Source organism: Halichoeres trimaculatus, unplaced genomic scaffold (assembly GCF_033239565.1).
Source record: "Halichoeres trimaculatus isolate MK-OKI-2021-1 unplaced genomic scaffold, fHalTri1.1 fHalTri1_scaffold_11, whole genome shotgun sequence".
Taxonomy (NCBI): Eukaryota; Metazoa; Chordata; class Actinopteri; order Labriformes; family Labridae; genus Halichoeres; species Halichoeres trimaculatus.
In genome coordinates, this window is record NW_027437189.1 from 27034094 (window position 1) to 27056351 (window position 22258).

The window sequence follows — 22258 nt, forward strand, 5'->3', positions numbered from 1 at the left end:
AGAGGCAGTAGAGCAGCAGTCCGCAAAACGAATGCCTCCCCCTGGTGCAAGCAGCGTGGGCTTTTAAGGCCTGATGACCAGGTGAAACTCAAAATGCAATCAGTGGCCTCACCTGAGAACAAATGGCGGGGAAAAGACTGACACACAGAAATGCACAGCAGTAATAGTGCCACATTTGTAAGGAACATGAATTTGTTGGATGAGCAGAAGAGAAAAGTATGTGGGCTGTGCCCGTGAAAAAAATGTCAGTTCTTCTCTGCTAATGCCAAACATCTGCCTCTGCCAAAAACATGTTCTGCCTGTGTGTAAACAGACTTTATAACTGTACAAGATTTATTACCCAGGATTAGGGTGACGAGACAATTTGCAAAAAGCCACAACATGAATGCAAAAAGTGACAACACAAATGCAAATGCCACAAAACAACGGAAGTACAGCCACAACAGAAGTTAAAAAGGTTGGTTATCTCAATGGACACAGAAAAGTTGCAAAAGGAAGTAAATGATTTTCTTTTTCAACTCCATCTATGATAAATAAAGCTCCGTATGGGTCTTACCTTGTAATATCCTTCATGGTGCTTAATTTTTTTATTTTCTGAAAAATACATCATCTTATATTTAGCTTTATGAATCAATAACATTAGCATAGCTGAAGGTTAAAAAAAAAAAAAAAAAAAAAAAAAAAAAACAGAAAACAAAAATTGTGTCCATTAGGATAACTGTCCTCTTAACTTCTGTTGTGGCTGCACTATTGTTGTGTTGTGGCTTTTGCATTCCTGTTGCAGCTGTTGCATTTGTGTTGTTGTGTTTGCATTCACGTCATTGATTATGCAAACCCGCTGACCCCTACCAGGTTTGTTACAGCAAAGAAATAATCTACCAAACATTAATTTCTGGACTTTTTATTTTAAATTTCTATTGTAATTTTTAATGCCTAAAACACCGTCAGATCAAATAAAAGACAGCAGGCTGCAGAAACAGATTCTCTTTAGAGTTTAACAGCAGAAGTCAAGTTGACTCATAGAGTGGCTGACCGTCATCCTGCAGGGTGGAGGACATGCATGTGGTGTATCTGCAAATAGTGCAAAAACAGATGGGGTCTCCAGAAGGCAAAGTGAAGCACTGAAAATGTTCTAAATGTAGTGTTCATTTCCTCTAAAGTTCATGTTTTGGTCAGAGTATTTTTTTATATTTAGCTAAACAACGTGATAACGCTGACCTCTTCTGCAGAATTTGATAGTCTAGCTTCTGTTGATCATCCAGCCTGGTTTTAACACAGGTGCTGAGCTGACCAGGATCCTCTGTGAAGCACACTTACTGATGACAAGTACCTCATCCAATCCCTCTTCAAAAAAATCAACTATCCCTTCAACAAACACACGACAAAGAAACACAAGACCCTTTGTTCCCTCTGAATATGCAGTCACATCATGATATGCCTACTCTGCCATCACATCTGCTAGTTAACACTCGTTTACGGTACATGGTTGGCACAAGTGTATGTGTGTTTATGTACCTCGAGTGGGAGGAAGGTCAGAGGTTCAGGTCAACAACATGCAGAGGCTTTAATTCCGATGGTTTTCAGTCTTGCTCAAGGGGAAATCAACCGGAAGGAAGGCAGTGGTGTTCAGACTAAAGATAGAAAAAAAACTGAGTACATATTTTATCATTCAAACGTCCACTAGCTACCTTTACATATTCTCCTTTCCTGTTTTTCCCGTACATTAGCCGTCACATGAGCAGTGTTTTGATGGAACAGGTGGAGAATTTGTTACAGTTAATTTGCAACATTTTTCATAGCAGTTGGTGACACAAAAAGCAATTTGCAGACCCCCTAGAAGTATTAGCATTAGCATAAAGATACGCAGGCATACACAGATCTCCAATCCTTTCCAGCCAGCGCCTGTTCACATGCTTTGCTTACATGCTGGAGCGGAGCATATGGTGCCTCAAAGCATCTGCTCAGACGGACCTTTCTTCTGCTAAATATTGAAACAGTGGTTGAATGCTGCTTCTGCTGTCCATAATGTGCTTTATAAAGTGATGTTTTTGTTTTGCATGCCAGGAAATCTGAGTGAGGGTTTTCACACAGGGAGCAAACTCTCACTCTGTTTTTAAAAAAATAATGATAACTGAAAAGTTTTTGCACTCATTCCCTGAAGAGCAGAAACATCTAAACCCACTCCCACAGCACTTTTTTTTTTTTTTTTTTTTTTTTTGAACAAGGTCAAATTGCTATTTTCCACCAGAACATTATTCTTCTCTCAACCTGTGAGTGCTGAATGTGAATGTGTGACAAAATGTTCAGTTACTCTGCTTACACTTCATGCAAATTGCAATAATGTATTTCTATGTATTACATATTTCAACAAAAGTACAATTAATGTTCTGACAGTTTGAGAATGAAACTGTATTTAATTTTTTGGGATAACACTGGCTCTCTATTGAAATCTCATCTGGAGCCATGAAACAACACTTTAAGGGACAAGTGTCCTGACACCAGTATAAATAATACCTGAAGGTGCAGCCTGGCAGGAGGAAACCCCAACCCCTGCTTTAAAACATTTGACTGCTGGCTTTTCAGTGCTGGTTAAGTCTAAACAGGGATTGTACTGACTGTGTTTATGGAAGTCTGACAGTGGGTTGGAGCTCAGTTCATCCTCTGACTGAACCCTAGCTCCACAAAACCTCTAGTTCTCTCTGCTCTTTTCCTTTAGTCTCTTTCCTTTCAACTCTGGACTCTGGTTGTGTTTGGTTCAGCTGCACAAATGTACAAACATTTCAGATTTTGAGCTGATAGATCTTCCTAGAAGGTCACCTCTGGGTGAAGTCTGATCTTTCCTCTCTATTGATTTTTTTTTCCTTCTTGGCAGTTTCAAAGGTTTGCACATGTTAAAATTAGGCACATACTTAAAGCTGCATGAACCTGAACAAAATACTAAATTGATGCCAAAAAGAAAAAAAAAATCACACAAAAAGATTAGAGAATTTAGAGGCGTCAGGTGAAGAGAAGTATAAAACTACTAAGAACTGGTAACCACTCCTCTGCGGCTCATTTGAGCTTCCTTAAGGTATAGATCTTCAGCACTCTTAAAATTTCACCATTAATGCTCCCACATGTCCATTGGGGTTAAACTATAAACAATGCATCCACTAGGGGGCACCAGTGCAGAATTATAATTTACACCGGAGAAGAAGCGTGTCTTTCAGTAAGAGGGACATTGGGGAAGGAGATAATGATTATGTGTCCGTTAAGAAAGAGATTACAGGACACCACGCTCATTGTGTTTAACCCAATCATTCAATCTTCCTCAAACAACAGGCAGAAGACTGTGCTGTTATCAGTTTGCTTTTAAAGACCAAACAACAACCTCCAGTCTCGAGAAATGAAGAGGATGTGGAAGAGCTAAGAACTGCAGTTCCTTGAGAGTCCACTTGAGGCTGGCGGCTGAACTACTGTAAACCAAATACACACCCATTCAAAGAGAGCCATTTTTACTAGAAAAATAAAGCCATTTACAGCCTAGTTCAAAACACGATTTGAGTCTGAATAGCTTATTTCTCTAACAGCATTTACATAATTAAAGGCAGAGATGACCTGAATGACTGGTGCAAAGCTAAAGCTGTCAGCAATGTGGATCAAAGCCCTGTTTTCACCAAGCAGTCTGGTTTAGATTAGTACGGTTTGGTACAGGTTGGCTCGATTAAGCCTGTTCCTGTTTGCGTTTCTACAGCCAGCCTTCCCCCCTTGTGGTCAGTGGCATGTAAGCCGGATGCCGATAGCCATATTACTTAAATCATGGTGTGACGCCATAGCAGCACAACACAGTATGGGGCGCCGATTGTGAAGTTGCACACACTGCCAATAACATCAACATTTCTCCACATTTAGCTCTAAAACATCACTTTTTCTGCAGATTTAGAGAAATATTTGTGAAACATATTTGTTGGTTATTATATATCAATGATGAATATTTTATCTAAATAGAATAGAATAGAATAGAATAGAAAATACTTTATTTATCCCCGAGGGGAAATTCAGGAGTCACAGCAGCATTTAAGAAAACAAAAGTAAGAAAGAGTATAGAAAGTGCAAAAAAGTCCATAAGAAATTAGATGACGACATCCCGTCCGCCACTCGTCCATCACTCTCCAGCCCAGCCAGTCTCCACCTCCACAGGGTCCAGGACTGAGCCTCCCCAGCAGTCTGTTCAGTCTCTGTCTCCTGGATCCTGTCTGCTCACAGCAGGCGAAGCTCCTCCGATGTGTCGCCGGCGTCCGATGTCAGCTCCGTCGGCCACGTCCGTGAACAGCACGATGCCGCTGGGTTAGCACAGCTAGCTCGTCCATCCCCCGGAGCTGGATCCCACGTTCCCAACAACAATGGATGGAAGGACAGGTCCACGTCGTCACCTCCAAGCTCACATCCGAGAACCAGCACGTCGTCCTCACCTCCTTCTCCTCAGCTCGAGGGAAATCATCAAGCCCTACACTAGTTAGCATTGACATGCTACAGGCTGCTAACAGCTAATTTTGCATGTAAACAATGCAGCCATGGTTACATGTGGGATCTCCAGACAAACACAGGAGAAAAGTAGTCAAAAATATCGCCGAAGCCACAAAAATTTTGGTGTCCGTGACCGACAATGAACCATACAAAGTGATGATCCACTCCAAATACAAAGATTACGAAAAAGAGACAAAAAAATTACAAGAAACGGACAAAGACGAGAGAGCTGCTGCAACAGGCAGCTACTTGGGTAGCGCCTAGCAACGGAAAAAATGTTGAATGTTGCTTATAAATGCTTAAAATGAATGTCCTGATTCTAAATATTAAGTTACCTTTGTAAACATTTAGTTTTCTTCTTAAATTTAGTTAAGACTAAATATTTATCAACGGTTCAGTTCAGAAACGAGTGACTGACGTTACAGATTTACGCCTTTGTACCAAACACTACAGCTCTATGGTACAGACCTGTCTACAGACTGCATCATTATAAATATGTGCACACATTTTGCCAGTCTAAGGAGTGTTTTGCCGCATTTAGCAAGACAAGAGTACAAACTTTGAATGATGAATTAAAAGTGTTAACAGCAGCAAAATGTCTAGCTGTTGCTTATATTAAACTGCACCCTTGGACTCAAGTCCTACAGAGTTCTGACAGGATCAACAACTCAAAAGATGGGTCTGATCAGTGAAGTATGCTCATTGATTAAGTATTAATGAAACTGATGAAAAAGTAAAGGGTTTTAGAGAGATGCTTTGGATTAAAAATCAGCAGGGTCAGTGTTTCAGGTGAAGCACCAGCAGACAAAGAGAACTTAATATGACGAGGCAAGTGTGAAGTGAATGTTCAGATTCCCTTTAACTGAGACAGAATTCACGTACACATAAAACTGAACTGCTAAACAAATAATGAGGCTGGCTTGGTATCTTTTTCTCAACATTCAGGGCACCTTTACCTTTTCTGGTTTTATTTCACTCATCTGTAGACGATACGTGAAGAACTTCCATCTTAGTCACTCCTCCTCTTTCTGTTCCCTCTCAGACTCCTCTTGTGGTGTCTTTGCCTCTGCTTTTATGTCCATACTGAGAACACAGAGTTAAGACTGGTAAAGAGACGTGTCTGCCTGCAGGGCGTTCTACTAGAAAGCTGTGCTGTACTTTCCCCAGGATCTTCCCACTTGCTTAACAGAGATTACACAGTGCAGGAACATGTATTCAGAGTAAGGAGAGGGAATTTAAAAAGAACCATTCCCTCTTCTTCAAGTCAATAAACGGAAATGAGTCTGAACCTGCTACTTTAAGGTAAAGTAGTGTTGCTTTAGGTCAGTAGGACTAATACCAGTGTAATGGCTGTCTCCTTTTGAAGTGCTCATTCAGCAGCTCCAGCAGATAGATTCAGGGCTTCTATATTTCAAATGATAGAAATTTGCAAATCAGGTGAGCCTTTGGTGCCCTGGTGGTATTATACAAGCTTGACCTACTGCAGCAGTCAGCTCTGTCTTCTGAAATAACTCTCCCTGTTCCACATGGATTTCTGCTAGGATTTTACAAGCATAACTCCCTTCTTGCTCTTTTCGTGCGGACACTGTGAGCGGCATGCCAGTCAGACGGGACACGGACTGGACCCCTTTTTCTGCTCCGCTGGATAGAGAGTCATGTTGACAAGCTGCTGCAGAAAGGCAAAGCAACGTCTGTCCTTTTGAGGCGCAGCGGACCTTGAAAGAACAACACAAACAAATTCAAGTGCAACAGCGAGGTCCCTCACGTAATTACTGAAGATGCAACGTGCTCCTCATAATGATCCAGAGTAAAGAGTTTTCCTTCTTTACAGATTATTCCTATGGATCATCGCAGTGAAGCAGTGATCTCCTGCAGCTTTCACAGACAGTTCTGACTGCACACTCCAAATGAGATGATCACAAGGTTAATTAAAAAGGGTATTTTCCACACAAACATATTCTTTTTTTTCTGATCTGATATGCTGGTACATGTAGCATTGATTTAGCGTAGCAGTTTGTGAGGGCGTTTACATTTCCTGTTCCAATCACCCTAGGCCAATAATCCTTTCAGCACACCATAAAAGCCTAATAGGTCTCCAAAGATTTGCATATAACAACATTTGCATGCATTAACATATTTATTGTAGTAATGTGGGAATAGGAATAATACACTCATCAATTAAACATTCTCATGTGATAAATTAATCAGATAGGACGGTTAACAACAACATAAACTCATGTCACAGCTGTTCAGCAGCTTTGCATTTACATTTCTTCCACATGAACAAAAACAAGGCAATAATGTAACTGCTATGACATCAAATAACCCATCATTTAAACAGAAGTAGTTTCACTTTGCAGTTAAAGAGAGGTCTGTATCTTAGTTTTAAAGTCACTGAAGAAGGGAAACAGTTTGTTTTTTTAATCTTGAAAGAATGAGCCGATAAAATACAAAACTAGAAAAGCACTCAGAGAGCACAGATCTCCACTTTAGTCTTACTTTAATGTTATACTCCCTTTCAGCAGACTGTCTGCTACAATTTGCAGGTTTAGTTGCAGGTTTGTATGATAATTTGTTTCCTGACAGTGTTGAAAATAATGATGACCCAGTACATATTTCAGATTCTGGATCTTAGTATCCAGAATATTGCCAGGATCTGGATCCTACTTTTACATCTGTTAGAAATTATGGTGACCTTGTCTTGTATTGTTTTGCAAAGCAATCTGACCATTTATCTTGGAGTTATATACATATATGGTGGAAACGGCCCTATGTCGGTGATCCAGATCACCTCCAAAATTTAATCACTTCTTCCTTATCCCATTTTGAACATTTCCTGAAAATTTCATCAAGATCTGTTTGTTACTTTTTGAGTAATGTTGTTCACAGACAGACAAAAACATAACCTCCTTGGCTGAGGTAACAATGGTTGATGGATGTAATCAATGAACAACAGGAGAACACCTGTGAACAGTTGTGAAATGGGAACAGTCTCCGGTCAGTGCAAAGCCACGGGGTTTGATTTTGGGCAAGACTACCCTTTAGGATTAAGTCTACTTACAGAAGTACACAATTTGATACACAGTCAAGACGTTGAGCAAACATGTTGAATGTATTGTGACGCCAAACAATCTCCTTCTCTCAGATCAAACCAGAAAATGTGTTTGGACTGATGCACTATGCTCTTAAACAGAAAAGGCCAAAGCTTTAATGTACTTTTATAGATGTACTGCAAAATATATTTAAAAAAAATTAGAATATGCCACCTCTAATTTTCTTTTTCTTAAATTCAGAGCATTATTTATATTCTTTTACATAAGCCAAAATTGTTTACAAAACCCCCACCAAAGAATACCTATATCTTTCTTTTTGTTTTGCCAAAATTTGGAGGCATTTTTCTTATTTTTACTCAAGAAAGACAAATTTTCAATGAATTCTGGATCTTAGTATCCAGAATATTGCCAGGATCTGGATCGTACTTTAACATCTGTCAGAAATTATGGTGACCTTGTCTTGTATTATTTTGCAAAGCAATCCGACTGTTTATCGTGGAGTTATATACATATATGGTGGAAACAGCCCTTCCATTTGTAATAATTCCTGAAAATTTCATCAAGATCTATTAGCTATTTTTTGAGTTATTTTGTTCACAGACAGACAGGCAAACTCTCCTAAAAACATAACCTCCTTAGTGGAGGTAATAAAGAGCATGCCTTGGTTTGAACAATCCCTGACCAGTGTTGTTGAAGATTCTCAACTTCAACCTTTTTAACAAGATTAGAATTACCGAGGAATCTCGTTAAGATGTCAGTGTTTCAATCCCTTGTGAAGATACCATGATTGTAGTTTGTGAAGTAATAGTTCCAGGGCAAATCACCAACCCAACTCTGGGATGGAAACATTTTCACTGAGATCTTGATACGACTGGATTAATGTTATCGGTCATAAGGAGTAATTTTCAGAAGATTTCTGAAGCTTTTTCTGCGTCAGTCTCAGACCACAATAATAAAGTCTGTACTGGACATTGTACATACTGTTTGACAGCAGTTTGTGAACAAATTCTGAATTTGCGTTATTCTACATGAGGACTGCTTTGCAGACAGAGCAAACAGAAATGTATGCAATGATTCAGCTGTGAAGGGTGATTGGATGGATGACATGCTTTGCAGCATGCAGTAAGACCATTTCCTTTCCAACAGGTTAAATGCCTCTTGGCTGTCTTTTCATTCCTTTGCTAACATTTTGTGTGCATAAAGCAATGCTGTCGGAAAAATGTAAAGTGCTTGTCGTCGTTTTGTTAAGAACTTAAAAAGAGAGCAGTATTTATCGTTGCTTGGTAACCACTAAATCACCCACGCAGACACCTTCGAATGAATATATCTGACCATTGAAAACTGAGGAAGATAAGGCTCAATACAAACTGCTTCACTGCATGGACGCTTTAAATGTTATGTGATATTAAAGGGGACATATCATGCTGATCACTGATTTAATACTTACATATAATATAATACATTTGAAAACAAGACCTTTCACCCCCTGAATTTTCAAAAAAAGAGATATTGTATTTTTTCTGATATCCTAGAACGACATCTGATGCCTCTGAAAATAGGTCATTGACATTTGGCCGCGAGATTTCGACCTTCATGACGACACGAGGATCCTCTCTTTTTATTGGAGTAATCTGATAAAGCAGCTCCTCCTCTGTGATGTCAGTTAGTCACACAACCGCCACTAAGGGATACACCCACCAAGAGCCGACTGACTGAGTGCTGGATGCAGGGACTCTGCTCTGCTGGGCAGCTCAGCTTTACATGTTGAATTAGCAGTTAAAACACTGTAGTTTTAGCAGACGTCGTAATACTTGTGAGACTGTGATATTTGCATGCTTGTTCTGACATGCACTGTGCACGTGGACCACAATAGTGCTGCGGTAATAACATAGTGACGAACTGACGGTAGAGGCGATCTTTAGACTACACTTTCAGCATGATGGATAAAACAGACAGAGAAAAGTGAAGGAGCAGGATAGAGCCCTGTTATAGAAATAGTCTATTTGTGAAGTCTGCCTATATTTCCACGTATAAACTATACATGTTACAGTACCGGTTCGACTCACCACACTGAAGCGTCCTGAGATGATCTGTGTCCAGGTGGATTTTCTTCCTCCTGAGCTGCAGAACCGTCTGGGTCTGACTCGGGGTCCAATACAAAAGGACGTATCCTACACTCTACCATTTTATTAGTGCTATCAATGCCTTACGGTGAAGTTTTGGCAAACAGCAAACTCGCTCGATCTGCTCCATTCAATGTGGCGATTTTGTAAATACTGCCATGCTGCAAAAAACGCCCCCTGGCTCTACCCCCTCCGCCCCTCTGACAGAACTGACCAATCAGGGCACAAAGGGCTGTGACGTTGTGAGGTTACTGGAGGTCATTCTCCAAACGGAGCGTTTCAACAAGATCTTCAGAATGGCCTAAACTGAGGATGTTGAGAACGCTATTGTGGGGCATTGAAGGAACTAAATGACTTGTACTGAGGGCAGAAATGCTTTACAGGCATCCTAGTCCGGCATAGTGAAAAGGAAAAACAAGCATATGTCCACTTTAAGTTATAAACTTGTATAGTGTGCCCTTGAGTTTTCTAATGCACAATTCTTATGGAAGTTTTACCAAATGACTTATTTTTTCAATTTTCAGCCTGATCTTGATACGACCCCCAGCTGTCAACTCACAATGTATTGATTATGACGCTGAAATGAATCATGTTCTAAATTATGTATACGTTTATATTCTCAGTTAAAGACACAAACTTAACGCAAGTTTATTTCACAACATCTCTCTGAACTACATTTCATCTGTGCATGAGCTGCCTGTATGAAGCCAAAGCTCTGAACATTCTGCAGAAACTCAACAGCTCATGTCTTTGAATTAATGTATTCATGATGATGATGAAAAAAATCTGCCTCATGAACATCCAGAGCTCAAAAAAATTCATTAAAGAACACAAGACTAGATTAAAACTGTGAAATGGTGCAGATCAATCAATTCACACGTTTTGTTCAGAATGTAGAAAAGTGTTTTGGGTCTAAAAATAGTTTTAAACATCATGAAGAAGATTCATGATTAAATACTGATCCTGCCAAAAAAATATTATGACATATTTCCTCTATATCCCCCCCTAATGGAGCACATTTTCCTTGGTCAGAAGCAGAGTTCCCTGATGTTTATGCAGCACGTAACACTGCAGAAAACTGACCACTTATCATCTGGTATCACAAGACGATTGAGGGAGAGGTGAGGTTTGATTTTACAAGTCTGATGATGGTACAAAAATGTTTGACCAAACTTTGTGACCGATTTTAATATATATTGCCCTTGATCATTTATCATGGAGGGTGATATTGCCCTAAGAGACTAGGAATGTGCAGTTCAGCATCTCAGAAATGTCTGTAAAGTCAAGCGTTCTCATGACTTTGGAGGATAATCCACAAACCACCAAAAGTCCTCAGCTAATTCAAATTCAATGTGAACAGTCATTCACTTACTAATTGGAATTACTGCAACACCTCCACTGTATGTAATCATTAACAGTGTGTCTGCTGTAGGTACTCCTAACATTCAGTGAGGCTATCATACAAAGATTGGGGAAAGTATAAAGCCCTCTTTAAACACGCACAGTGATGATCATTTAGGGCTGAGCTTCCTGTCTTGGAAATACCAGCAGTACTTTTCCCTCCTCGAGGTAAAGGAGACTAGAGTCTGAATTGTAGTCTATGTGCCAACACCACCATCAGCCATTCAGTCTCATGAAGCACCTAATCAAATGACATGCTTCTACTTAGAGAGCCAAGAACACCAGTGACCCTGGAGGAGCTCGCATTAGCGCTGACGAATGAAGAGGAGCCTCCCCATCCAAACAGCAGAGGCTTGTTTTGAAACCATCGGCACCTCTGCAATCTGTAAGCCAGGGAGGACTAACAGAAGGATTGTTAGGCGTGATGATGAAGACATGGTTTTCCATATCAATTGTTGAGTCTGCTGCTTTCAGAGAGCTAATTAGCTGGTGAGATGAGAGACAGGGTGCATTAATGAGAGTACTGAACTGACAAGAAGTAAAGCTATAGCTACTTTTATGATGCAGGGACTCATTACCTTAGCCCTGTTTCCTACTGGTGTAGCCACTTCTAGTCAGTGTGGTGTTTGGACTATCAGGCAGAACCCAAAGGGAAAATAGCAAAGATGACAATGAAGTGAAAGCAAGAAACCATCTTGAAAAAGCAAATCCTGAAGGATTCAGAGTATTGAGACAATTCCCATTCGACCGATTTTGCGTATAGGTGCTACTTGAATCTGTATCAAAGTTACTTTTTATTTTATTTGAATCATTTCAGTTTGATATTCTCCAAAATATCAGGCTGAGAAGTTTTGAGAAGAATAGCTGGTTGAAACATCTTTCAGAGACGACTTTTTACTTTAAACTGCCAGCATTTTTCAGAGCCAGTACTTTTCACTTTTCCTCAGTAAAGAAGTTCAGTCAGAACTTTTACTTACACCAGAGTCTGCTCTTTACTTCAGAGCCTATACAGCTGCTCAGTGAAGAATTTATGAACTTTTGCTACCTGTCTATTGGACTGACACAGGAACATTCAGATATTAAAATCAGGAGAATTAAGACTGGAGCACGCACAGTTAATCCCACAGTTAACTGGACATAAACAGGGCTCTTTCAGGGGCCACGCAGGGCCGGGTTTGTCAAATAGTATTGACTCTCTGACTTCATGAGTTGTAGTGATGCAGAAATCAGATCAATCCTGGCAGGTCAATACAAGGGCAGTGATTCCCAACACCACTCTGTGCTCACCATTAGTGATTTACTGACCTGTTTGCATGTGGAATGGAGCCTCTGAGAACGTTTCAATTACACTGTTTTTCTTGTCCGTCCCCTCACAGCTGTTTGGATCAAAACACTAACTTGGGAAATTCAATATTGTGCCATGCCCCGAGAAATTCAGCCTATTTTCTGGCCTGTCAAATCCTGAACTGTTGGCACGGATAGCCCGATATGCCTGATAAAAAAACACAAACAGCAGCCCTGCAGACAAGAAGAGACACTGAGGTTTTTTTTTTTCTTTGGCTTCTGACAAACACGCTTCAGTTGTTGTTGCGTCTCATTGTTCTGCAGGAACCATGGCTTTGGAGTGTTTGTTTTTGATTAGGAATGTTTAATGGTCTCCACACATTCAATTATCAGCAGCCTGCTCCGCCAGTCGATAGTCATCCTCACATTAATGGCCCAGAACTGATTACCAAAGACAGAGAGAGAAATGGCTGAAATGTTATTCATTCAAAGCGCTAATTAAATCCTCCTAGGTGGGACTTTCAATCCCACTGCAAACTTTCCTAGCTTCAAAAAAGTATGACTTCTAATGATAGCGTGTCTAAAAATATCTCCATCTGAGACATCAGACTGAATGGCCTGGCAGTTTGGGTGTAAAACCTGTGTGCAGAGGTTATGGTCCTAGTGTTGGCAGCTGCTGGTGTTATTGGATTCAGTCTTCATCTAATAATTCCTGTAAGATGTTTTATATCACAGTCTCAAAGATACACTAGGTGTCGACTTACTCTGTACTTTCTTTATGACATTTTATTTCAATCTTTGTCTGAAATACGTTTGTCAAGTTGTGTGATCTTTCTCATGAGAAAAAAAAACATTGTCTAATACAAGAGGACGGTTAGATTTTTCAGTATCCCTCCACTCTCTGTTCCCTTCATCTCCAGTCTTTCTACAGCTGCCAATCAACTAAGGCAACATTTTCCAAATCATAGCTTAGCTTAAAAAAAACTGTATCAGGAAAAAAAAAAAACTCTCACACACTCTTTTTTTAGATACTCCCAGAATTAAATTAAGATATTGATTATCAGTATTATAACCACTGCACAGTGGTGTCACACTGTTCCCTTACAGCAGGAAGGTTCCCAGTTCAATCCCCCAGCTGGACAGGAGCCCCCCTCTGTGTGGAGTTTACATGTCCTTCATGTGCACGAGTGGGTGCTCTCCAGGTACTCCAGCTTCCTCCCACAGTCCAAAAATATGCTCCACAGGCTGATTATTCACTGTAAACAGCTGATTTGGAGAATAGTTCTCCGTCTCTAGATGTTAAAAAATAAATGTTAACCCTATGAAAGTGTGGGCATGCAGGACGTACCTGGTGTTGTGCTCAAAAAAACATTTGGGATAGGCTCCAGGTCCTCTCCATAACCCCAAAAGGGAAAAGTGGTAAAGATAACAGATGGATAGTAAATTTTAACCAAGAACTTTTACTTAGTTTGAGCGACCGATAGTGAACTAAGAATACAGGTGAAGATTTAACGACACCAGAAAAAACACAAGAGCATTATATTGGGGTGAGTGAATTTTACAGTGTGACAGTTTAGTCAGGAGTCTCTACCAGAAACCTTGGCTTAAACGCAGAGCCTGTAGGTATAATGCATACAATAAATGCCTAATTTTGACACACTTCCTCAATCTTATGAGAATATTCTATACATGCAGAACACGCCTGCAGTCAGAATCATTCATGTAATATTCCTTCACTTATCTGTTTGATAAGGATGAGGACGCACGTTTGTGAAGTTAAAAACCTATCACAACTTAACGAAACATCATGAAACCATCGTTTGAGTAACTTTAGAGGCTATAGTTGTCCAGCAGCCAGTTAATGACAGCACTATCAACAGTCAAAGTAACATTAGCATTGCAATCTACTCACTCCTCTAGGTATGTCTGTCAAAGGTACATGTTGTCCCCGTCTTCTTCTCAGTGCTTTTTTTTTTTCTTTTTACATAGCCAACATGTTGCTCCGCATTTGCCAGCATTAGCAGTAAAATCTTTGGCACCTTCTTCGAGATCTTGCCTCAAACTGTTGATGAATGATACAGCAAGTAAATACACAGGTAAACAAACACAGGTGCCAGCCTGAAATCTGGTCTGTTACTGGGAACTTAAACCAGAAGAAATAAAACTTTAGACTAACAAAGCATTCATGGATAAATAAGTCTGAGTTTTCTGAGTCCTAATGCACCCAGAGCTCAAGTCAGAGTCTAAGTCCTGGTCTAAGTCCTACATCCTTGTAAGGGAGTGAAAGAGTGGGCAATTTTCCATGCTGAACATGAACACAGCATTGCAAGGTTATATATTGAAGAATAAATTTATATATATATATATATATATATATATATATATATATATATATATATATATATATATATATATATATATATATATATATATATATATATATATATATATATATATATATATATATATATATATATATTAATAATAATGATAATAATAATAATAAATTTTATTTGTAGAGCACTTTTCATCAAAGCGATCTCAAAGTGCGAATTTATACACACACACACACATATATATATATATATACATAAGGTACCCATCCCTACCCTGGACTCAAGAACTACAACAATGCATGCAGGATATGAAAGCAGTCAGACAACCTGTGCACATTGTTTACACAGATCAAGCCTGGATTTGTATGGCCTGCAGCTCATCTGCACTGCAGTGGTACATGTAACCAAACAATAATGAAAAGCCCTCAAGCTCTTACATAACTATGACATAGACTGACAGGGATGTAAACAGTAGGAAAGGACAACTGGCTTGCTCTTGACTAGATCAGGAATTGAATCATGTCAATATTTCAGTTCAATGAGGCTCAAAACTAGTTTTAGGACAGTCAACAGAAACTAAACTAACAATGTACTAAACTGAGATTTAATTCTGTTATTTTTTTTTTTACTTTTGTATGAAGAAAAGGCTTTATAAAATCTGCTTTGCAGGTGGGTCACCAGTATTTTTTTGTTGAACTGTACACCTCTTTTCTTTCTCATAAACCAGACTTATTATTCAGTGTTCTCATTAAATTGTAGTAAAGTGAGTAAAACTCAGGGAGCAGTCTCTGATGGATATTGATGTCATGTCAAAACCTTTGTGAGTCTCTTTAAGCACAGCATGGAGTACAAAAACTGCCAGGAAGAAAAAAATAATGTTTTCTTCAATTTTTAGCAGTCAAGGGCGTATAACTCCTTCCTCTTTCTCTTCACACTAAGTGGAAATAATGAACTCACTTGTTAACAAACTGAAGGACTCCCTCTTGATGGAACTCTCCTCTCTATAGCCAGGATCAAATGATAGCCTTCACATACTCACAGAGGGTATTGTCAGTGCTGAGAGGAACTGTTCAGTTTAACATTTTGAAAGGCTGGGAACACTGCCAACCATCTATTGTTCCTGTACTGGGCCTCTCGGTTCCAGCTCTGCGTCCAGCACTGGGAGGAGAGCGTTCACACGAGTACATGTGCAAAGTTTTGTGTCAGAATTAATTCAACAGGAAATGTCAGCGACGAGCAGGGATTTTTCTTCTACGTCCAGTGGCTCCCACCTTCAATTTGCTTTGGTGCCATGACACTCCAGCAGCATCAACTATGGCAGGCAATAAAAGGATTTTTTTCCCCTGGTTCATTTCCCCTCCCCCTTGGACCGCCTTCTCATTTTCTGTGCTCATTCGTTTCAACTCCTTCATTTCCTGTAGTCAAAGCTCCTGTATCCATTAGGGTGGAGGAGTAAGGGATGCTTTGTGGGTTTAATTGAATTAACCAGACATAATTCTTCTCAGTAACCTGGTACGGTGCAGTCTTTTGTTAAATGGTCACTTGAATAATTAATCTTCAACCACACTAACTAGATGAGGAAAGCATTGACGAAAGGGAAAAGCAATAAATGGAAACCTTGAAACAGAGCCAGGGTGCATACAACTTTGCCAGAACTATATTCTGTAAATTGAAATGAAAAATTGAAAAAGACTCAACAACCTTCCAACAATGCTGATGGAAAAATAAATCACAAGTCTAATCAGGTTTAATAAAGAAGAGGAATTCAGGATGTAGGTATATAATGAAGGCACGCTCAGCTTCTATCAATACTGCAAGAGAAAAATAAAAACACTCTCAGTATAATGCCTACATCTGTTTTCTTGATTAAATATAAAATTACAATGGGCACATGTTCAAAATGAAATGTCCTGAACTGCACTTCTACACCAGCCCTTCACTCTGCCTGTGGTGACTGCTTGAGAGACATTTATTCAGTCAATTGTCATCATTATTGGTGATTTAAAGATGATTAAATGTACAAAACTTCTGATGAAATACACTCTAACAGACCTTTGTTGAAGTCTTATTCCTGTGATTTCATTTAGACAACATGTTTGAGTTAACATCAGCAGAAAAAAAGCAAATATTAAGCAAATGTAGGGATCAGATTGAAGTTTGGTTAAATTCTGACTCTGTCATTAAAACTCATAAATTCATCAGAAACAAAAGATAAGATGCATACAGGCGGTGAGAATTTTACCCCTGGGACACTTGTTGCAGAGAAGTGACAAAACTAACACGGCCTCACTCAACCAGCCACTGATTTGCAGCTTTTATATTTTGCCAGACAGATTGGATGCACAGCTGGAGAAATATCTAGAATTTAAAGAGCCAACAGCCCCGCCAACAATGTATTATACCTGTCATGTCGAGTTACCACAAACAAATGCATGTGTCAGAGATTTTATTATCTGTGATGCAATTTAAGCTCATCAGAGTCGTATATTCAAATATTAACAAAGAGGGAGACAAACACCTGGAATCACAACTTTCTACGGTGACCATATATCTTTTTTTTCCCTGGACATGTCCTCCTTTGTGGTCATAAACTTATGTCCAGAGGGATTTTCTAACATTTCCTAAAGTGTCTGGGTTTTGCTCATCTCAACCTTTTTTTCATTCTTTGATATTCTTTGGCTTTTAACCTTAGCGAGACTTAGTTTCTCTGCCAGATCTTATTCCCTTTTATTTTCTTTTATGTGTCTGTTTTTATCTTTTTATCTACCTGTACAGCATTTTGTTTACAACTGTGGTTGTTTTTAAAAGTGCTTTATAAATAAAGATGGAATGGGTATGGTGTGGTATTTTGCTCTACTGCACTAGATCACTGGCATTATTCTAATGTCCCTACCTGTCAAGGGCTGTGTCCCAAATCACATAATTCTGCACTTACACCTTCTATTTTGAGTGCATTAGTGCATTCACACTGGTAGCATTAAAAAACGCTGTGCACTCTGATTTCTCAGCTGGTGCACTGAAAACAGTCAAATTATGAGTGTTGAATGCCGGACACTTCTCACGTTCAATAATCACTGTATTAGCCACAAAGAGGTAGAAGCAGGAACAGATCAAACAATAGAGTCCTTGGCCTGAGCTGAGGACACCTTCTAGCTCTTGCTAGAGGGTGTCCTCAGCTCAGGCCTCGGACCCTAACTAGAAAAGCACAGAGAGCGCAGACCTCCACCAAGCATAGTGTGATTGTCACCAACACTTTAGTCCTACTTTAAAGTTATACTCCCTTTTAGCAGACTGTCTGCGACAATTTAGTGTTAGTTGCAGGTTTGTTTGATAATTTGATACCTGAAAGTGTTGAAAACTATGATGACCCAGTACATATTTCATATTCTGGATCTTAGTATCCAGAAAATTGCCAGGATCTGGATCGTACTTTAAATCTGTCAGAAATTATGGTGACCTTGTCATGTATTGTTTTGCAAAGCAATCTGACCATTTATCATAGAGTTATATACACATACAGTGAAAACAGCCCTATCTCACAATGATAAAGAATCCTATAAAAAAAATCCTGGACCCAGACGGTGATCCTGATCACCTCCAAAATTTAATCACTTCTTCCTTATCCCATTTTGAACATTTCCTGAAAATTTCATCAAGATCTGTTTATTACTTTTTGAGTTATGATGTTCACAGACAAACTCCCAAAAACATGACCTTCTTGGTGGAGGTAATCAATAGTTAATGGATGTAATCAATGAACAACAGGTGAAAACCTGGGAACGGTTGTGAAATGGGAACGCAGTTTCCGGTCAGTGCAAAGCCACGGGGTTTGATTTTGGGCAAGACTACCCTTTAAGATCAAGTGTACTTACAGAAGTACACAATTTGATACACAGTCAAGATGTTGAGCAAACATGCAGATTATATTGTGAGGCTAAAGACCCTCCTTCTCTCAGATCAAACCGGAAAATTTGCTCGGACTGCTGCACTACACTCTTAGACAGAAAAGACCAAAAAAGGCTTACTCTAATTTTCTTTTTCTTTAATTTAGAGCCATTATTTATATTTTTTACACAAGCCAAAATTGTTTACAAAAACCCTACCCAAGAACACCTCTACCTTCCTTTTTTTTAGTCAAAATTTGGAGGCATTTTTCTTATTTTGCACATGATAAACAAATTATGAAAAGAAGAGCTACCTCTCTTTTTCTTTTCACTTAAGCATTTGGTGGGGCATGCTGTTTATGCTATTGTTATAGAAAATTTCCACTTCAAACAGAAAAGGAATGGTTTAAACTGATTTATGACTTATAAAGCTACTGTCTCATTTTTGAGTACCTTTGAGTTTTCATGCAGCATCTCCAAGAGACGGGGTAGGGTGTCCTCATATCTCAGATACAGTCACCCTGTGTTTGCAACATTAACAGTCCTGCAGATGCGAAGACATTATGCATTAAGGGCTTGAAACAATTCACCACAGGACCCTAACTTTTCTCAGCATATAAGCATTGAAGGTATATTCTGATGTGCAGACTCATCACATTTGAGGTAATCACGAGAGGGAACTGTGCTGACCTGCTGAACCACACATCAAAGCCTGTGAGTTCATCAAGGGGACACTGGAACTGGACCTATACGTCTGGACTCACAGACTTAACAGGCATGTGTGAGGGAAATCCTAAAGCACTGAGAGACGTTTAAATCCATCATTCATAAAGTCAGCGAGGTCCCACCTCAGCTAAGATGGAAACCCTCACATGAACTGCCTGCTGACATTTTAGGAGACTTAAAGTCAACAAACCACGGTAATTTAACTTTCTACTGTTGAATAAAAAACATGCATCAATATCTGAATCAATGATAACGACTTTCTTTCTTCAACAAGTCAATTTGAAGTTCATGAACTTCTTCAGCATGAAAACGACAATACCCAAAAGAAACATCCAAGAAATACTTCAAGCTGGTGAAAACCTCTGCACAGAGCACTTGTTTGCCTTGAAGTGGATTTTGCAAATCGCGTCTTCTAACAGCTCAGCATCCAGACAGATCTGGATTCATCTGCAATAATTTAAAAGGTCTATGGAAATATTATGAATATCTCACTCATCTTTATCTGAGATCTCTCCTGACTATTACACACTAATAAGTTTGGCCTGTTTGAAAATTTTGTTAACTTTTGTATTAAATTAAAAGTAGAAATCTACCATTCACAAACGTATCAAGGAAGTCTGATACAGGAAAAAAAGAGCCCCATTTGTGACATTTAAAAAAAACATTTATAAAAGCTGTGCAGGTGCTAAAGCTTTCTTATTTAACTCACCTGTTTTGTCTTTGTAGCCTAAAATTTTACGGTGCAGAAATTTTGTAGCAACATAAGGATCCTTCATCTGTCTCTGAAACAACACATGAGATTAGTCTACATGTAATCTCTAAGATGTGTTTGCATGGATGTTTTAACACTAGGGTAGCAACAGGTATATCATATTCACCAAACTTGGCTCATTAGCTCATTTAGTGCCATAAATACAGTGATAAATTAGTTAGCCAGAGCTTTTCCCAGTATATATAAGAGCAGGAAGTGATTATCAATGTAAAGACAACATCCTGTTATCAGTTTCAGTGGAGTGAAAAGTGCCACCTTTAGATAAAGAATTTCTACTGATGGGAAACGATAGAATTTTAGCTCATTACTGGTTACTGAATACGCCTTGGTAGTTGACTTACATGCTTCAGGCAGAAATATCCAAAACATCAGGCAGAAATCTGAGCCAATTAAACCATCACTGGTCAGAATACACACTTTGAAAAACCTCACACAAAGGAGGCAGGAGCGCTGTCACAGGAATAAGACAAAGTGGCACAAAAGGGAGGAAAGACTGTGTTTGAATACACACAGGGAGTGGAGATAACAAGACACAGGTGAGACACATTAATCTGATCAGAAAGGCAGGAAGTCAGGGCACCTGAAGCAAGGGAAAAGAGTACATTTCAAAATAAAACAGGAAACATAAAACATAAAACATGAGTGAAAGTAAATAACAGCTTATCAAACCAGCAGAGACCAGAGTCTATGGTTGATACTGGCTGCGTTGAGATAATCAGACCCTGCTCAGATAAAACCTTATCTCTGTTTTCAAGATCAAAACGCTGCCAAACCAAACCTGCTGTCTGTGACTGAATCTGGATGATAGCAGTAAAGCATTGTGGTATTATGGAAGTGCAGGGTGCTAGAGTTTAAGACACAATACACAATAAGAAAAGGAGCGTAAATACAAGATAAAAACACTACATTTGATGAGAAAATATCTTAAAAGCAGCAAAATTATCCTCCCACAAAACAAGTTAATTTGACTTGGCAAGAAATCCAGAAATAGCAGAGCCTTGAGAAATATTCCTGAGTGTTAAAAGGTGAAGCAGATGCAAATTAATAAATCAAAAAACTGCCTGAAGAACAATATTAAGTGTAATACGCTGAATTTAAGCAAAAAAAAAAAAAATACAACATTCTTTTCATCTCCATCTTAATTCCAGATGATTAATACCCAGGGACAAGAAAACTGCCGGTAATTTAGATTTTAAAAAATCTGTAACAGAAAAGGAATAGTTAGGATGTTTGTCTCTGTTTGAGGTTGTGCTTTTGCCAAAAAAAAAAATCGTTTTTTTTAAATATTGCACACACAAATGTGCCTTAGGATGTGAAATCATTTCAGGAGTGGTAGTTTCAGTCATATGGTGTCTCACCCACATTTTTTAAACACTACTGAGCAATTCAATAGCTTAAGATCTCCTGTTACTTATTAATGTTTTACATGTTGTTCTTAAAATCAAGCAACTTGATGATGTTGCTGATTTTGAAACAGGGTTAAATTTAATGAAATGTTTGCGGAGAATACCAGTTTGATTTGTTTAAACAGTGTTTTTATTTAACTGAGTTTTGAGACCCCCGACTTATTAAAACAAATAAAGGAATGTTCATGCTTAATTCAAAATTTCACGTTAGTCTCATAATCAAGTGAAAAGAAGTAATACATGTTGAGAAATGAAAAATACCTTAAAGACAAGGTGAAATATCCAACATGTCTGAATGTAAAAATTTTAATCCAAGCAAGTGCTTAATAATTTGTAGGGTCTCCATTCGCTGGTGCCGACCAGCATTGATGATAAAGTTTAATCAGCTATACATGAACATCCTGACTGAACGCTTTTAATGTTAGGGGACACACTCAAATAGCCATATGCAATCAACATGTACATATTTTTAATTAGCATCAATAAACTTAACAACACCATCATGTTTGAAAGCTTCAGTTTACAGGCAGGACATGAGCAGCACTGTCTGGAAAGAAAGCATTTCTATGTTCAGTTTGAACTGTGTAGTTGAAACATTTTTCAGTGATATTTTACATTAAAAAAAATAAGTACATTAGTTTGACTTTTCTAAGGGGTGGTCTAGGTTGCGTTCCATGAGGTTCTTCCTTGAGTTGGTGTCCCAGGTTTGAATCCGCCCTGTGGCCTGTTTCCCATGTCATTCCCCACTCTACCGCTGTTTCTGACCC

The 22258-nt window shown here is 38.9% G+C and overlaps 1 long non-coding RNA gene across 2 annotated transcripts; it reads right to left on the reverse strand.

The window, feature by feature from the left end:
* LOC141799864 (uncharacterized) lies at positions 1–20584 on the reverse strand. 2 transcript variants are annotated; one of them, XR_012599269.1, is made up of 5 exons: positions 20427–20584; positions 20023–20095; positions 5463–5589; positions 1516–1631; positions 1–112 (listed from the first exon to the last, which is right to left on the reverse strand). It is a non-coding gene; the product is annotated as an uncharacterized LOC141799864 (long non-coding RNA). The 2 variants fall into 2 exon arrangements; XR_012599268.1 differs by lacking the exon at positions 1–112 and adding an exon at positions 1033–1071.
* Positions 20585–22258: the final 1674 nt, after the last annotated feature.